This window comes from Populus trichocarpa, chromosome 2 (genome assembly GCF_000002775.5).
Source record: "Populus trichocarpa isolate Nisqually-1 chromosome 2, P.trichocarpa_v4.1, whole genome shotgun sequence".
Classification (NCBI taxonomy): Eukaryota; Viridiplantae; Streptophyta; class Magnoliopsida; order Malpighiales; family Salicaceae; genus Populus; species Populus trichocarpa.
The window spans coordinates 17,502,390-17,520,728 of NC_037286.2; the positions used below are offsets into that span (position 1 = coordinate 17,502,390).

Sequence of the window (18,339 nt, forward strand, 5' to 3'; positions counted from 1 at the left end):
CACTAAAAACAACAACAGGTGAGCCAACAAGATAAGATCTAATTTTTTCACATGCAAATAATACTGAAAGTAATTTTTTTTCAGTGGTGGAATAATTTATTTGAGCATTTTTACTTGCATAGTAAATCACATAAAGGTTCTTATCTTTTTTTGTACTAAAACAACACCAACGACATAATTACTAGCATCACACATTATTTCAAAAGGCAATGATCAATTAGGAGGTTGAATGATTGGAGAAGAAGTAAGCAAGTTTTTAAGTTTAAAAAAGGCTTCTTTATAATATTCAATCCATTAAAAAACATTATCCTTTGTCAGAAGGTTACACAATGACTTAGATATTACACTAAAATCTTTGATAAACCTCTTATAAAAACCAGCATGTCTTAAGAATGATTTCACATCTTTAATATATTTTGGAATTGACAAGTTGATAATTAACTCGATTTTAAACTTGTCAACCTCAATTTCTATTGATTTAACAATATGACCAAGTATAATACCGTTTGTTACCATGAAATGACATTTTTCCCAATTTAGGACAATATTTTTCTCTTCACACCTCCTCAATACCTTTTTCAATTTAGTTAAAAAATTATCAAATGAATCACCAAAAATAAAAAAAATCATCCATGAAGATTTTAAGAAAACATTAAACCAAATCACTAAATATGCTAAACGTACACCTTTGAAAATATGGCTAATACATTACATTATCCAAAATTTGCAAAAATATCAAATGAACATGTGAAAGTAGTTTTCTCTTGATCTTCAAGTGCAATTTCAATTTGGTTGTAACCTGAATAGCCATCTAGGATATAATAAAATTCATGACCTACAACACTTTCTAGGATTTGATCCATGAAAGCTAAGGAAAAAATGACTTCTTCTATTCATTGAGTTAAGTTTCCTATGGTCAATACACATGCACTGACCAGTCTTACCACTATGAAGAGGGTACCTGTTTAATAGCATCCAATAAAGGTATATTGATCATTACCTGTTTGAAAATTTCAAAAATTTCAGAATTATGATTCACTTTCCTTTAATTAGTCATGGCACGAGGAGATGAAATTACTAGTGGGAAATCATTGTTTTTCTTTACAATGTTCAAGTTTGACCTCTTCCTTACCCTTAGAGATTAATTCATCATCTTTCTCATAAGGTTCAAGAATAGGTTTTTCAATACCCTTACCACTGCGAAGAGTTATGACTGATTTAACTTGATCCATTTGTTGGCTCCTTGAGTTACCCATACTTAAGTTGTATTGTACTTTAGAATTTTGCTATGGTTGATAAAGTAACTTACCTTTCTCCTCAAAATTAAGAGCAAATTTGAATCTTGCAAGAGTTTCTTTCAAACCTATCATAGTTTAAGCATTTTAAGTATTGATTAACTTTTGCTTTTCAATGAATGGATGCAATGTTTCCTTGAGATTATTTATAGGAGGAAGAACATAAAGAGCTATATATCCTTAAGAATCTTGAAAATTGTAGTGTGCTTGAAAGGATGGCTGTGAAGTTTGTACATTATTGTTATTACTTTTCCAACTGAAATTTAGATGATTTTTCTAACTAGGATTGTAAATTTACGAGTATGGATTATGATTTGGCCTTTGAAAATTATTTAAAGCATTGGTTTATTCATGGAGACATTCCTTAAAACATGACAAAGTTGGATAATCATTAGTTGCATGTTCATTAGTTTCACAAATTTGACATAATTTCTTGAATAAATTTTAATTGACCACTCTTTTTCAATTCAAGTGCCTTGACTTTTCTACCTAAAGATGTGAATTTAGCTTGGAGGTCATGATCTTCTTTAAGGTTGTACTTGTCGCCACTTGATATATGGGGTTGAGTTTTACTTGATGCCTTACAAGTGCCTACAATGTCCTAATTTTAAGTATTTAAGTCTAGGTACTCCATTGCTTCATCAATGTCTTTATCTTTAAAAGTTTCATTGCACATCATTTCCACAATTTGCCGACTTTTAGGTGTTAAACCCTCGTAGAAGTGTGAAACTAATCTCTATTTTTCAAAATCATGGTATGGCCAATTATTAAACAACTCTTTATACCTATACTAACTCTAGTAAAATGTTTCTCTTGGTTTTTGAGTGAATATGGTGATTGGTATTTTGAAAGAATTTGTTCAATGAGAAGGTAGAAACTTCTTTAAAAATTATTGTTGCATTTTATCTCAATCACAAATAGATCCTGACCTAAGATTTTATAACCATGTTTTAGCTTTATCTTTTAAGGACAAAGAAAAAAACTTTAGTCTAATGGTGTTCATGCTACAATTTAAGTCATTATAAGTGTTAAAATCCTCTTCAATTTCTCTTCAATGCAAGTATGGATTTTTTGAATCTAAGCCATGGAAATTAGGTAAAAATTGAATGATATCTAACTTAAAATTGAAGTGAGATACACCTGGAGGAAAAACTATACATAATAGTGCAAGTGTTCTTATTGGATTCAAATCGCCCACGTATGACAATTGTGAAATGACAAGTAATCTTCTTCAACCATGTTTTCTAAAGAATATAAAGATTTCTTAGAAAGTTTATCATCTAATATGCAGGATCAAACTTTTATGTAAGTGTAGAAAAAAAAGAGAAAAAGATCAAAAAAAAAAGTGAAAATAAAAACAAGAATAAGATTTATAGTTTGTACACTAACTTACCTAAAAAACTTAACACGATCAAATAATTGATGTCTTCTTTCAAGTACAGGAGTGTCAAAGTAATACATAACCTGATAAGACCAAGGTTAATCCATAAGGAGGTTGAGTATACAGAACCGCAAATATTGAAATAAAAAGAATTAAAGATATCTATAAGATGTGATAAGACTAAGAAGCAATCTAAGGGAACCTACAAAAATCATTGTTAAGGAGGGAAAAACCAATAACGTTTGAGTTGGATAGATATATCTTGAGACTTAGAGACTTTTTATGGAGACATGTTTGGAGTCATGAAGACTTTTTATGAAGATATGTTTGGAAACATTGGAGATATGGAGAAAAATTATTGCTTTTATTTTTTAAAAAATAAAAGATGGAGATATAATATATAGGATAATTTGGGGATTATCCAAGGTCATCAAGCGTGCAAATTTCTTTCATTTCTTGCTCCGCTTTTATCTCTTTTCTCATGAACTGTAGAAGGTAACCCCTTACAATTAACCTTTCTATCTTATTTTTTAAGGTGTGGCATTCCTCAATGTCATCTTACCTATGATCACAGTAAAAAGGATATAATTCATGCCATTTTTTATGGGAGGTAGATATTGCACAAATTCTTTCTATCTGATAGCAGCTAGCATCTCAGTCTGTGTGATAGTTAGAAGAGTAGTCATGAGCTTGTGAAATATTAGGCGATCATGGATGAGCCTCTTAGTGCTTTTTTTCTTCTGCTCTTGTAGAAAAATGATGACAAGATGGAGACTTTACTTGTGTATGGGAATGAGGGTGTCCTTATCTAATCAAGTTGGCTTTTTCCATCCTGATGTAATTTATCTTTGTGTATTTGATGTTGAAAAGGTTTTGGTCAGGTATAGTATACAACTTTTCCCATAGAAAAATAGTTGTAAGCTCCATTAATCAAGGCTTCTATGATTTGGCTCAATGAGTCATTACAAGTTGAGCATTTAGATAGGTCTCCATGTTTTCATCTTCTCATTGTGTGACAGTGAAGAACTTTGTGATGCTTCTTTTAGCTAGAATTCTTATACTGGACAGGGAGATGAGTTTGGAGCTGAGATCTTGAAAGTGGAGAATAAAGCTAGACTCTAAACTATGGTACCATACTTGTGCAGATCTGCAAAGCATTGTTGAAAGAACTTTGATTATAACATCATTGTCTTGTATAACAAGCTCTAGGATGCTTTTCATATTTTGTATATGCTCTTAAAGGTCTGTAAGTCCTTCATAGATTTATAAGCTAGGTTTTATGATGACATAGTCTTTGGAGAGCCAAATGTGCAATATTCTATGACAAAATAGGGATTCTCCCACTTGGTGAAGGTTATGTTCTTGCTTGTGAGCTCGTGGAGTCATGAAGCTTGTCTCACGCCCAAGTCTTTTTCTAGTACGTGAGTAAGACTCGGATTGAGATTGATGGTGGCTAGATCGTTTAGAGCGTCTCGTGTGAGAATGATATATGTAACTCATTATAAATACAGAAGTGTGAGTGTTACTCGCTTGCATGTTATTATGTCCTATCTCTTCAAGGAACTAGAGTCGTTGCACAGTTAGTGGAGCTTGTTATTATGCAGGAGAAAGAGTGCAAATATGCAGTTGAATCATTGCGACAACATCATTTAGCATTTGCACCTAATATGAAAGCTTTTGGAGACCTGAGGGAGCTGGAGTTCCTATAGTAAGGAGATTAATTATTCTTTAGCCTGAAATTTTGTCAGGCATGGAAAATGTTTTTGGTGAAAATATGTGAAATGGGAATGTACTTTTTATTCAGGTTGTTGCCACCGATGAGATTGGGAAAAAAACTTCACATAGGATATTAAGCTTTCCACGATTACGAAAGTGGACCGATATGTGTGGGCTTGTATCTGGGTTTTGTTGGGCTTGACCGGTGGTTGAAAGTTTTCCTGAAAAATTAGTTCCTCGTGGAACAAGTAACTATAATGCTTAAGTTAGTAATTTTTATGAGAGAAATGAAAAAAGAAATATAAAGATGAGAGTGAAATGTTAAGTATAAGGAAATGGTAAACTGTGTTGACCCTTGTTGTTTACTTGGTGACCTAATATATTTATAGATCTTGGTCGCATCGGTTCACCTTGAGAATTACATGAAAATCGATTGGTAAAAATATTAGTAATTGTCAATGTTAAAGTGTTTGATTACATGGAAAATGATTTGCATTCACTCTACGGTTATTAGCGAAAAATATATGGCACTTCACTTACATAAAAGGTTGTACTTTGCAAAGAATCTATAAAAAAAATATGTTAGTTAATCATAAAAAGTGTTTTGTGCGCGAGCAATTTGCGGGGCCACATTCGAACTCCTTATAACTTGAAAAAGTATATCAAGACATGAAATATATATATATATGTTACATTGTTTTTTTTTTTTTTTGAGGTGTTGTCGTTTGGGTCATGTAGCCCAAACGACAACATATTATTTTTTTAAAAAATAATATTAACCATCAACGAGGATAGAGTGAAATTACTTATTCCTAGTTATGCTCTTAATCCAAGAGATGTGACCAAAATTCACACACTAGCGAAGAAATGTGCACCTAACATTTCGAACTTGATGTTCCACATAATCCTGAGTTTCAAGAGTTACATTTCAAGAACTTGATGTTCCACATATTTACTTTATCCCCTTCTTTTTAAAAAAGTTATTGAGTTTCATCCCTTATGAAAACATAAAATCGATAATAATAAAAAAAAGAGCTACAAATACATTTTAAAAATAAAAAAAAGTTATGTATGCAATCGATAATTAGTTTCTTTTCTTTTCTAAGTTATTGAGTATTATGTCTGTGTTTTTTTTCTTTTGATAAGAAGTCTTACGATATTCTCTTATCAACTTGGTTAGAAGAAGAAAAGAATATTAAGGCAGCAACCATACTGAAACTGGGCTAATGGTCCAAATAGAAATGGCTGCTCCCTGGTCCTGGAAGCCCATTAACCTCATTTAAACCCTAACCCTAATCTGAAGCTCCAGAGTCGCCTCCGAGATTCAATATATGAGCAGCAATGAAGCAGGTAAGAACATTCATATTCAATATATAGCCGAAACCCCCCTTCCTTGCTCTGAAACTTCATTCTCTTACAATTTGTTTATGCTTCTGTTTTGTATCTGATATGGGATCTGGAAGAGTACGAGGGCAGTGATGTTGATAACTACCTATTTTATGATCTTCTCGTGATTATAAAAACACCAATGGATCCTTCTGAGCCCTCTGCTCTTCTTTCTTCTTTCCGTCCATCTTCATTCTCTTTTTTTCACAAACAAAGATTTTCTTTATTGTTTTTTGGTTTATTTTTTTGCTTAACAAATATTTAATGGAGGGCCATTGATGTGATGATATCCTTGACGGAATTATAACGTGTCGAATAAAAAACTCAGACTACAATTATCTGATCGCTGGCTCTCTAATTTATATATCCTTTTTTCTCAAAAAATATATGTTTTGATTTTATCAGAAAAAAATGAAAACAAAGTGTATTTTGGCAGGATCGATAATGGGTTTAACATGTGAAGGGCTTCTGATTACAGCTTCAATTAAGAGATACGTCAAAGTTCATTGCTTTTCGTAAATCCAAGAGTTCAAAATACTGCTTCCTAATGCCAACAACGCCTTCAAGATGTTTCTTTTTTGGTTTGTTATGATAAACAATCCACTTTAAATTGAAGTTCTTTTATAAACAAGGTTTTCTCAGATTTTAGGGCTAATGGTTCTACTGCTGCGTTATAAAATTTCATTTTTGCTAATGATCCAATCAAAGAAATAATTGAAACTGTTGTATCGAGTTTATTCATAATATTATTCATTAGAAATGTATTTTCTAGCATTTGACTTCGTATCACTGAAAAGTTTAGTCATACATTTGAACTTGAAAGATAACTTAATAAAATGAAAGAATGCTTGTATAATGAAAATAGGTTTATATGGATCTTTTGGGGTTGAAAGCACATATCAAAATGACATTGATATAAATTGACAAAGTAATATTTCCATTTTTTCATCGGAAGAGGTGTATCCTTGGAGACAAAAATGGATTTTCCTTGATATCTAATATAATGTATGAAAGGATCCTTGAGCAAGCATAAGCTGTCCCCCCAATCCTTAGTAAAGACTTCTACAAAATGTTCTATTTTTTCATAGAAATATATTCGCTCAAGAAAGACTGGATAAAATGTTAATCGGAAATGAAAGGATTGCTTACAAAGAAAAAAGAAAACAGACTCGTATTCATATTCATGAGAATTATATAAGAACAAGAAGAATCTTTGATTCTTTTTTACAAAAAAGGAAATAGATTTCTTTGGAATAATAAGATTTTTCAAATTCCAATACTCGTGAAGAAAGAGTCGTAATAAATGCAAAGAGGAGGGATCTGATTATTATTATTATTGGAGGAGCACGCCAACCTTATTTTAGAATTTGTGTTTAACTTTCATAGAGTTTATAGCATAGTTTTTAATCTCGATCTGGTAGTCGACCCGGTATAACGATTGGGTCACGAGTCAGATGGGTTGATTCGGGTTGATTAAAAAAAAAAATTCCAACCTATGCAACATGAAACTTACGGGAGATGGAGCTGCATGAGTATAAGAAAACTAAGTGCTGAAAAAGTAAAAAATATATAAATCCCAAAACCCCACAACTCACACATGTTGAATATAGAAAGAAGTGATCAATATCTTATTAGCTTTTTAATTATTGATTTCTTTGTAGTTAAGGACTTGAAAAGGTTGGCCTTTCTCTTATGTGTCCTTGCAATTAAAGCCAATAAAAACAAATACTAGCACACTTATTACTCATTGTTTGGAACCAATGCTACTTTTTCTACTTGACTTGCCAAACAAAAATTCTTTGATTCAAAATCCCCTTGTGCCCAACAACCCTCAACTCCTCAATCTTATACAGGATCCACACAGCATATCTCACATCAAAGATCATTACGAGCCCTCTCCTAGAATCAAGGTTGTCAAAAATGTTTTTTTGACACGACACAGAACATACAATATAAGCTTAACTCGTAAACTCGAATCGTAAAATCGCAAGTAAAATATTTTAAACAATACAAATATCCAAATATCTTAAAATACATAATTCAAATAAAAGTAAAATAAACAATACAAATATCCAAACATCTTAAAATACATAATTCAAATAAAAATTCATACATGTCCATAGAATTTCAATAACTAAAAGTTAACAAACCTAAAACAAACAATATGTAGGTGTGTCATGTAAACTAAACACACCCTTATTGCCTTTATCTCCCTCATTATTCCTAAAACAGTCATCAAAATCATTACCTTCTAAAGGATTATTACTGCTACTACTAGTACCAGCACCGATATTATGAACATTAGTGCTACTAGTAGTACCAACACCAACACCAATATTGTCAACAATATTTAACTCCAAGCTCCTTAAATTATAATTTCTTGCAGCCAAATCATCACGGAAACAATTGCAATTACAATTTCTTGTAGCTAAATCATAATAGAAATAATTACTCACAATTCTCAGAGGTTGTACCATAAATATGACACTTAACATGACAGAAGATTCACAATTTGTATTAAGCACAATTTGAATCACAAAGCACTGTATTTTATTCTATATTAAGCATAGATGCATAGATTCAACAAAAAAAAACGTTATCTTATCAACACAGAAAACTGGTATTTTCTTCTGTATTAAGCATATTGCTAAACTAATGGGGTCTGATGAACATTTTCCACTCTTCTAATCCAATCTCCTTGTGTGTCAACAATGGTGGCCATGGCTATATATGAGCATGTATAAACTCCCTCAAAAGCTCAAACTTTCCAAATTATCATCCTCTCCACCAATCCAACTCTAATCAAATATGGTTTTAATTCACAGTTCAGGAACTTATCAAGTGCTAGGTTATATTCATTCAACAGAAGCACTGCAAAAGGCATTCCAAGACTGACCTATCCAGTAATACACAAAAATTAAAAAAAAAAGTTCAAACAGAATTCCTATTTCACTCGTTTCGAAACTCAACCTCTTAAGCTGAATCAGTTCCAAAACCTCTCTCTATCTCCTCTTCCTTCTGCAAATTGAACACCAACTGTGAATATCACATTAGGTAAATACAAATATAATCTAAAATCATTGTTTCACCTTGAAATCATTTAAAAAAACAGCATAAAAGAAGCCAAATTTAACATTATCAATTAAAAAAAGGCTAAAAACGAAGGCTGTTAATTCAAAACAATGATAATTTAGTTCTCTTCCATTTCCAACTTTGATGTTTTTTAACTTGATCGAAGCATAGTAAAAAAAAATTAATTAAGAAAAAAGAACTGAAATAAGATAAAATAAAATTATAACTTAATATAATTTTTCTAATTACTAATCGAAAAATAAAAGCAGAAAAAAAAATATCAAGGGAGAAAAACAGAAACAAAACAAGAAAAAATGATGTAAAATATAAAGGCTCCAGTTTCGATAAAAAAAATCCATGAATTTGAAAGTTATCAAATAAATTAAGGATAACGCATCATAATCGACAGAAATTAAACACAAAAAAAAACTAAAATAAACACGATATTTTGGAAATATACCTGATGAAATCGATCGGGTAAGAAATCACAAAAATCAAAGTCGATGAAATGAGGAAGGACTGAGGAGATGAATTTGGAGAGAGCGGAATCGATATGAGGTCTTTCGATCGGGAGAGAGAGCATTTCAAGAGGATGGAAGAATAGGGAGACAGGGACGAAGTCTTGGCTATGTCATGGGTGGGGTGGGGTGGGGATGGGGACTGAGAAGAGACTGCTGAGTCAGAGGGCATTTCAAAATTTCTGCATTTGTTGAAAGTTTTGGTTAACTCGTGAAAACGTTACGTTTTTAATGTTTTTTTCGAGTTGACCCATTTTTATGCGAGTTTGACCGGGTTTGACCGATTTTACTGGTTTTCGAGTTTTAACCTCGATTTTACATGTTTTATGTGTTTTGACTCGTAAAATCATCCGATTTTACGAGTTAAAACACATTTTTAACAACCATGCCTAGAATGTTTTTGTAGATTCTGAAAATTTTATGATAGATCAGGACGAGAATGAATCCGAAAGGCCTCTTTAGAAGAGACCAATTCAAAGCAAAGTATGTAGCTATAGAAATTGGAAAGAGCGATTGAGAACAGCTGGTTTGACCCATAGAAAACCAGAAGGCTGACATTTGATGCTGCTACAGACCAATAAAGGTATACAAGTTGTAGACACAAACCATACCCCACCGGCCCTCCCTCATACAAACTTGGCTTTTGTTGCTCTTGGGTTTCTGTTTCTTTCTTGTAAAAAGTAAAATTGCACGGTCATAATTTTTGGTTTTGCAACAGTAAAGAAAACCCCACAATTTCCTCACTTATTTCATATCATTTTTATTCTCAAACCAGAATTTTAATCTTCTATTTGACAACAACGGAAGAGGAGGTGAGAGATAGAGCCATGACTCTCAGCGAGTTAGTAATACCTTTCCCAAATGAAGAACAAAAAATTGAAGAGATAACAACAACTTAATCTTACCTTGATTTGCAGATCTGAAATGAAGAGAGCCAAACAAGTAAAAAGTTTGCTTTGAACTTAAATTCCTCTGATCTTTTTGTACTGCGGATGGGATTACTTATATATATATATTAAAAAACACAACCGGGTCTCAGCCGGGTTCCGAGTCGACCGGGTTTTACCGGGCCAAATCCTTGACCAGTTTTTTCATCAACCCGGCCCGGTTCCAGCCTCAGGTCAACCGGGTCCCCGGTTGACCTGACAGGCCGGGCCGAATTTTAAAACTATGGTTTATAGTAAAGCAGTTTCATCAGCTGCTTTCAAGTTATGGACCGATGAGAAATTTAGTTTTACAACCCACTCCCGGTTAGAATTTTCAATCCACATAAAAAAAAAGTAAAATCCAAAAACAATATTGCGTATCCAGCTATTTAAAGGTAGAGGGATAGTTGAAATCAGAAATGTTAGATTCTTAGAAAATGGTAAAATTTGTAGGAGTAGTGACTATCAAAAGGTGCATCTTGAAGAAGTAAAGGTAAATATCCCATTATTTTTATCTTCTCGAGATATTGTTATTCCCCAATCTACGCAAGAAATTAGACGATGACACGACCAAAGAGTTGATGTCTTCTCCCAAGTGTAGGAGTGTCGAAGTAATAAATAACTTGGCAAAACCGGGGTCGAACCACAAGGAGGTTAACTGTATAAACTACAAATAAAGAAATAGATAATAATAGAAAAAGAGTTGAAGAGAGCTTTGAGATTTGATATTGATATAAAGATTAAACAAGGATAAAATAATTGTCAAGGTTAGAGGATCCACTAATGGTATTTCAAACAAGTATAGTATAAACTCTTTTTATTACTTAACTGGAAACCACACACAAAGGAGGTTCCAATCGGATTATAAATTGTTAACATGATTACATTAGTTATCTTATTTGAATAATGCTAATACTTGTAAATGTTGTCAGGTATTCATGATTATAACTTATGTTAACAACAAATCAAGTTCCTTTCATAACACAGGTGTCGGTTATACCAAACGGTTGGGCTATGAAAGTGCTAAGTATTTGTTGTACCAAGGGTTATACAACATAAATCTAGATTAACCATTTAAAAAGCAAAGTATTAAGAGTGAATAAGATAACAAATACAAAACATGTTAGTATTAAACATTCAAATCCATTTTGAGTTTATACTATACTTATTCTTACACTATTAGTGTAACCTTTTCACCTTGACATAATAAACTTAGCTAAACATAATGAAGAAGAGAAATATAAATAAACAAAATAAAAACATAAATAAGATATCAGTTAACTAAGTAAAGGAAATGAAATGAAAAACATAAACAAGAGATTAATATAAACAAAACTTAAACATTCCAAAAATAGAAAGAGAGAGAGCAAGAACATGATCTTGATCTGAAAACCAAGATGCCTAAATGCATGGCAAATGCCTCCTTTTATAGGAAAAAATTTAGAGCTATTGATTTGATGACTAATTGTTGAGTGGGTGGCCACATCTTGACTTGGTGACAATCCTTATCTTCTTGTCTGAACAAAACGTCATTGCTAACGTCAGAATTTGAACAGATAGTCTTCATGAAAGTTCTAGGAAATTGTCTCAGATTTCCAACAAAAAATGAATCAATGCATTTGGACTTCTAAAACTCAAGATATGGGCTGAACACTAAACAGTGTCTGGGCTGCAGGACAGATTCTGACTTCTCCGTTGTTGCTACAATTTGAACTTGAAAACAGCCTTTTTGAATCTTAGACTCCAATGAAAGTTTTAGACTTATGTCTTAGCTTTCCATACATGTAGACCAAACCTAAATCCAAGTTCTACAGCTCCATTTATGATCCAATAACCGAATGGTGTTCCAGTTTGGAATGAACCAACATCACTTTTCTAAACTTAACCCTCTCTTTGTCTTCTCAATTAAACTCATCAATCAATCCTTTGATTTATGTGATAGGCCTGCATTTAAAATGAACATTTACCATAAATTAAAGGTATCTTATATTATTAGACATGTTATTATAAAACATGCTCTAGTTAAGGAGTTATTGATACTTCAAGTGCAAAATAATGATATAAAACCTTGATAAAACTATACTTTTAGTACTAATCAGATGACATAATGAAAATGGTATAAATATCACCACGCAACAAGTAGTTCTGAGAAGGTCTAGAGAGGAAAAAAAACACTTGTTATTTAATATGATTATATGTGCATCTATCAGAATTTGATTTTGATATTGGGATTAAAAAGATTATATGTGCATCTAAATTATTTTAAGATTTTATTTGTTGTTTTATTTTATTATTTGGATATTTACATTTAATTTAGGGCTTGTGTTTTAGTTTGGGCTTGTTTTGGCCTCCAATTAATGTTTTATTACTATTTTTAACACTAGGCTTGCGTTAACTGATTAATTAAATTGAGCTCAATGGTTTGCTACCCAATAAGGGTCCATTAGATTTATTTAAGAGGACTATATATTGTTTTCTTTATAGTAAAATTCAGCATTCATAATGTTCTGAATAAACTTGTGTTTTGCGTGATGCAATATTTTTCTCTTTGCTGGAGCAAAGAAAAAATTTAACTTATAAAGGTAAAACTAATCTTATGGCTTCTTCGTATACTTTGGATTCTTGTATAGCTATAAATAACGAGTCCAAGTTCAATTTCCAACACCTTTGGTTCTTAGGCATAGGGTTATCTCTCAGTCAATATTTCTACCCAAACTTGAATTTTGGCTTTCTTAGGTACTTTTACTCCTTCTTTTGCTTGTTTCATGTGCTATTAAAAAAAAGTGTTCTTGTTGTTTTTATTATTATCCTTAAATATCAGTGCAACTAAATTCAAAAAGAAAAAGAAAAGGAAAAAGAAAAAGAAAAATGTTAAAAAAGCTAAAGATCCACTTTTGTCGCAAAAACACCAATACAAAGGAGACTGAATCAAACCACGTTGGAATCACTTCAAGATTTATATTCTAGGGCTTTTGGGTACAATAACATAAAATATTAAATTTAGGGTCATTTAGACTTTCTTTGGTTTGCATTTCAAATTCGGGTATTAGATTGCGTAATTAGGTTTTATTTGTGACAACTTATATTACTTGTTTGCTAATATTGAAATTAGCCTAATCAGTAAACTAAAGTTATATTTGGGATATTTAGGTGTTAATAAAGTCATTTTCATTAGTTTTGCATTTGATTTATTTCGTGTCTTTAAAAATATTTATATTTCGTATGAATTCGTTTACTACTCACGAAATCATAATCATAGTTTTGTCTTTGTTTTTTTTTTTTTTTTGTATATTTCTTGCTTCTTGAGTACACATATTTGGATTTCACTACTAAGTTTTTCTATTTTTTTTGTGTTTAACTTCAAAATGGAAAACATAATTGAGTGAAATACGAGAGGTGTAAACATGTGAGGAAGTAAATTTTTCTTTATCACTAATACATTTTGCAAATTTGAATATGTTGGACAACAACAAGATGACACCACCAATTGAAAATCAGGTTTTTCAAATTCAAACCTTAGCATAACGAATGGAAATGATGAACAATGTTGTTACTTATTTTTGGACCTCACGTGCTGAAGATGGTGTGTACCCCTTTTGAACCAAGTGCAGGAGTGCAACTCATGTTTGCTAGAAAATTCACAAAAGCGGAGGAGAAAAAAATATTTTTTCAAACGCTGTTTGAGCTGTTTTCTACTCTTTTTATCCTCCCCCTGTGCTGCCAAAAGCGTCAGGTTTCTTAGGCTGATAAGGAGTCTTCATATAAATCCCTCAGAATATGCATTTTTTTTTAAAAAGGGAGGCAAGACAGAAAAGAGAAAAAAAGAGAGGAGAAAAGGGGAGGCAAGCGACAGGAAAACTAGAAAGAGCAAGAGAACATAGAAGGAAGAACATTCAATTCACCAGCACATCACAGCTTCAGCGTCTTTGTTTCGTCCGTCATTTACCAGTAGCTAAAGAGGCACGCGTGAGCTGTCTTTCAATCTTTGGTTTTATTTTCTGCAAACAGGATCTGCAGGTATAAGCCCCAATCTCTCCTCCTTTGTTATTTTTATATTAGGCATTCGTTGGTCATTTGGTTGTAAAACTATTTTCTTCCCTCTGAATAATTGGTTTCTGTTTAGACAAAGCCAATGATTGCCCTTTATTCTTTCATGATTATTGAGTTTAGATGCAGTCCATGTAAAAGGGGTTGTCTTCATGTTTAGAAACTTTTATGTTTAAGGACCTTCATTTTGTGTATTCTTTACGCCGCTGGAGGAGAGATTAGCCGACCATGATTTTGTTTTTCTTATATACATGAATAGAGCATGCTTCTAGTTTTTCCTTGCTGTCTACATGGGATGAGTAAGGCGGGTCTTAGGTTTATGAAAGAATGGGTTTGTGGGGTATGAACACTGTCACTAAATTCTGGTTTCATAATTTTGGCTCCCTCGTGCTCATGTTTTATTTCTCTCCAGTTATAATTTTTTTTTAAGTTGCTTTAAGCTTCTTATAAATTTTAGAATATATGTGACGATTGGTTAACTTTTATTGCGATTTTTGTATTTAATTGTGATGCTTGTGTTTTTGATAAAAAAATAATTTTTTTTCTTGTGTGTTGCATACGGCCAATACCCTAACATATTTTGAATGTTTTATATATATATATAAACAAATATTTGAAGTTTTGAAAATGTGTTTTTGCATGGATTTCTTAAACACAACAAAAAACTTATTTTCTTTCATTTCTGGATTTTACAACATGTTTGTAAAACTCCAAAGGGTATTGGCCAATATTCCAAAAAATACAAAAAATCTTATTTAGGGGGGAATTCATCAATTATTCACCGTTAATGTTTGGATAAAGAAATCCTAAAGGGATGAATATCCAAAATATTATTGGGAATAACTTGGTATTATTCACTGTTAATATTTGAATAAAGAAACCCTCAGTGGTAAATATCTAAAATAATTTTCTATGAATAATAAGCCATCACACAGCCTTGAAAGAAGCCTTGATTATAATCGAGGACATTTCAATTTTTTACTCCACGGTTTACGAGCCGTGACAGTATGAAACACTAAGGCAAAAATAGGCTTTTAAAACGCCCTGAATTTCTTTAGATTTCTAAATTTTTATCCTTCCTCCTTGTGATTTACGAGTCACAAACTCTTGAAATACTAAGGGAAAATGAGCTTTTGAAGCACATGGAATCTCCTTGGATTTCTATCTTAATAAATTTAGTTTGAATCAAACACAGATTTCAAGAGATCTGCATTGGTTCTCCTTGGTACTTTGTAGACATATATAAGGGTGTGATCCACATTAACCAAGGGTTCTTTCTTTTTAGACTTTGAGTCCAAGTTTGTTCATCATAGCAAACTTATCCTAGGAAAACTGATGGGATTAGAAAACACCAACACCCTAGCAATTATAAGTCAAACCAAACACCAAGCAGCTTACCTTAGGTAGGGCGTACTAGGGGTGCTAATACCTTCCCTTTACGCAACCAGTCCCTTGCCTTAGAATATCTGAAAGGCTAGTTAGGTTTCCTAGTGACCATAATACTAGGTGGCGACTCCCATATTCACAAAAACAAAAACCCCGAAATCAATCGAGGGTCGCCGCTCCGCTGCGCTCCGCCGCGAGGGTGCGAAAAACAGGGTAATAGGGAATTTGAAGGATAAGATGGAGAGATAAGAGAGACATGATGTTGAAATAATGTTAGGACATGTGAAAAGCATCTTGTTGTCAACAATGATTTTAATGAGATTAGCGATGAGAATTATGATAGTGCGCCTTTAGGCGATGGAGATTAGTTTGGGCAACCTAGAGAGTGTAGGTATGGGGAAGTTATGAGAGATGAGTAGTTCATCCAAAAATTTAATTTGGATAACTCTAGGTATCGCGATGGGGTAGATATGCCTTTGGGTAGCTTTAAGATGAAGAGTCCTTCATTTGAAGGGAAAAATGGTCCCGATGAGTATTTGGAGTTGGAGAAGAAGATAGAGCTCATATTTGACTATCATAACTATTTTTAGGATAAGAAGGTTGAGTTTTCCATGATTGAGTTCACGAACTATGCCATTGTGTGGTGGGGTTAGCTCATGTTGAGTCTTAACAGGATTGAGAACACAAAAGGAATCGTGAGGGGTTTGTTAAGACTTAACAGGAGATAAAGGCTATTATGAGGAGATGATTCATCTTTAGTCATTATTATAGGGAATTGTTCCAAAATTTGCAATGTTTGAGCCAATACAAAGAGTGTAAATGAGTACTGTAAAGAGATGAAGATGTTTGAACTAATATAGTGGAGGATATGGAGGCCACTATAGCTAGGTTCTTGAATTAGATGAATCGTGAATATTATGGAATTACAACACTATATGGAGTTGGAGGACATGGTGCATATGACAATAAAATTATAGAGACAACTCAAGTGTAAGGGTAGTTCACGGTCAAACTAATCGTTAGGTTTTTTGTCACCTTGAAAACCTAATTGGAAGGCTAATATGGGGGTTGCCCAATCTCATCCAAATATAGAGGATTGAGAATTTGAAAGAGAAAAAGGACATATCCACTAATAGTAGAGGTAAAGTTGAAACTCATACATCTTGTAATAATGACAAAATATTTTTGTTGTTTGGGAGTTGGTCATATTGCTTCGCGATGTCTAAACAAGTGAGGTATGGTTATAAAGGCTCACAATGAGGTTATGATAGATGGGGAGATTAGTGATGAGATAAAGATACCCAACTTGAGGATGATAGTAATGATTGTGTTGAGTATCCAGTTAAAGAGGAGGTGTTTGTGGTAAAACGAGCACTGAATTTACAAGTTAAGATAGGAGATTTGAAAGAGAAACAAGAAAACATCTTCCATACAAGGAGTCATGTTTAGAATAAGGTATTTAGTATGATTATTGATAGTAGAGGTTTCACTAATGTGGCTAGTACTAATTTGGTAGATAAATTAAACTTGTATACTACAAAACACTCTATTCCATATAAATTGTAGTAGTTAAATGATTGTAGAGAAGTGAGAGAGCTTTAAACAAGTTTTAGATGCATTCTTTATTGGGAAGTATTATGATGAAGTGTTATGACATGTTATGCTTATGCATTTATACATGCTAGTCATTTGTTATTGTGTAAGCCTTGGCAATATGATCGGAAAGTTATGTATGACAGGTTCAAAAATAGATTTAGTTTTATGAAAAATGGGAAATCTACTGTTCTTGTTTCTTTAACACCTTGGTAGGTTTATGCGGATCAATTGAAGCTAAAAAATGAGAATGTGGTTGAAAGGAGAGTTTATATATGAATGAGAGGTGTATTCAAAAAAAAATTCTTTGCTAACAAGACTATGTAGAGTTTTGATGGCAGTCCTTTGTTTCGGGTTGATGGTGGTTTGTTGCCTTTATAAGGTGTTTTGCATGCTACATATTCAAACAAATTATCTTGAAGAGAGAAGGAATGATATGCCTAAAAAAAGATTGAACAAGAAAATTCAGATTATAGTGTAATTATGCCTATTATTTAATTTTACGCTATCGAGCATAACTCTCAATCTGACTGTTTAATTAAGATGAAATTTTACCATGATTTTTCAGACATATTTTTCTACATTGGGTTAATATATTAGGTCAATTAAATTTCAAGAAGTTCTTTCCATACAAGTCAGAAGATGCAATATGGATTTTGTTAGTTGTTGCCTTTTGACTTGTAAACTTTCTATTTGGAAAGGATTCTTTTCCTTGTAATGCAAGGATATTCAACAACTTATTTTGACGATTTTTCTAGTTCTAAAAGTATATTTAATGGGCAGTAACATAGTTTTCAAGTGTGGCAAGGATTCCTTAATATTCCATTATCTTTTTCTTATAATGATTCATTATTTGTCCTAGCTACACAAAGAAAGAAGGGTTGAAGTATTTAATGGCATATTACTTTTAGGTTGAATTATTTCTTTATATTAATCTGAATTATTTTAAGGTTCTATTTTATTATTTGGATATTTACATTCAGTTTAAGGCTTGTGTTTTAGTTTGGACTTATTTTGGT

The 18,339-nt window shown here is 32.4% G+C and overlaps 1 long non-coding RNA gene and 2 other non-coding genes across 3 annotated transcripts; 2 read left to right on the top strand and 1 right to left on the bottom strand.

Moving 5' to 3' along the window:
* Positions 1-5,858: 5,858 nt before the first annotated feature.
* LOC112325538 (small nucleolar RNA R41) lies at positions 5,859-5,941 on the top strand. The gene has a single exon (XR_002979539.1). It is a non-coding gene; the product is annotated as a small nucleolar RNA R41 (small nucleolar RNA).
* A 110-nt stretch (positions 5,942-6,051) lies between these two features.
* Positions 6,052-6,127, top strand: LOC112325539 (small nucleolar RNA Z155). The gene has a single exon (XR_002979541.1). It is a non-coding gene; the product is annotated as a small nucleolar RNA Z155 (small nucleolar RNA).
* Positions 6,128-7,847: 1,720 nt separating this feature from the next.
* Positions 7,848-9,547, bottom strand: LOC112325535 (uncharacterized). Its single transcript, XR_002979536.2, has 2 exons — positions 9,311-9,547; positions 7,848-8,796 (listed from the first exon to the last, which is right to left on the bottom strand). It is a non-coding gene; the product is annotated as an uncharacterized LOC112325535 (long non-coding RNA).
* Between the last annotated feature and the right edge of the window lie 8,792 nt (positions 9,548-18,339).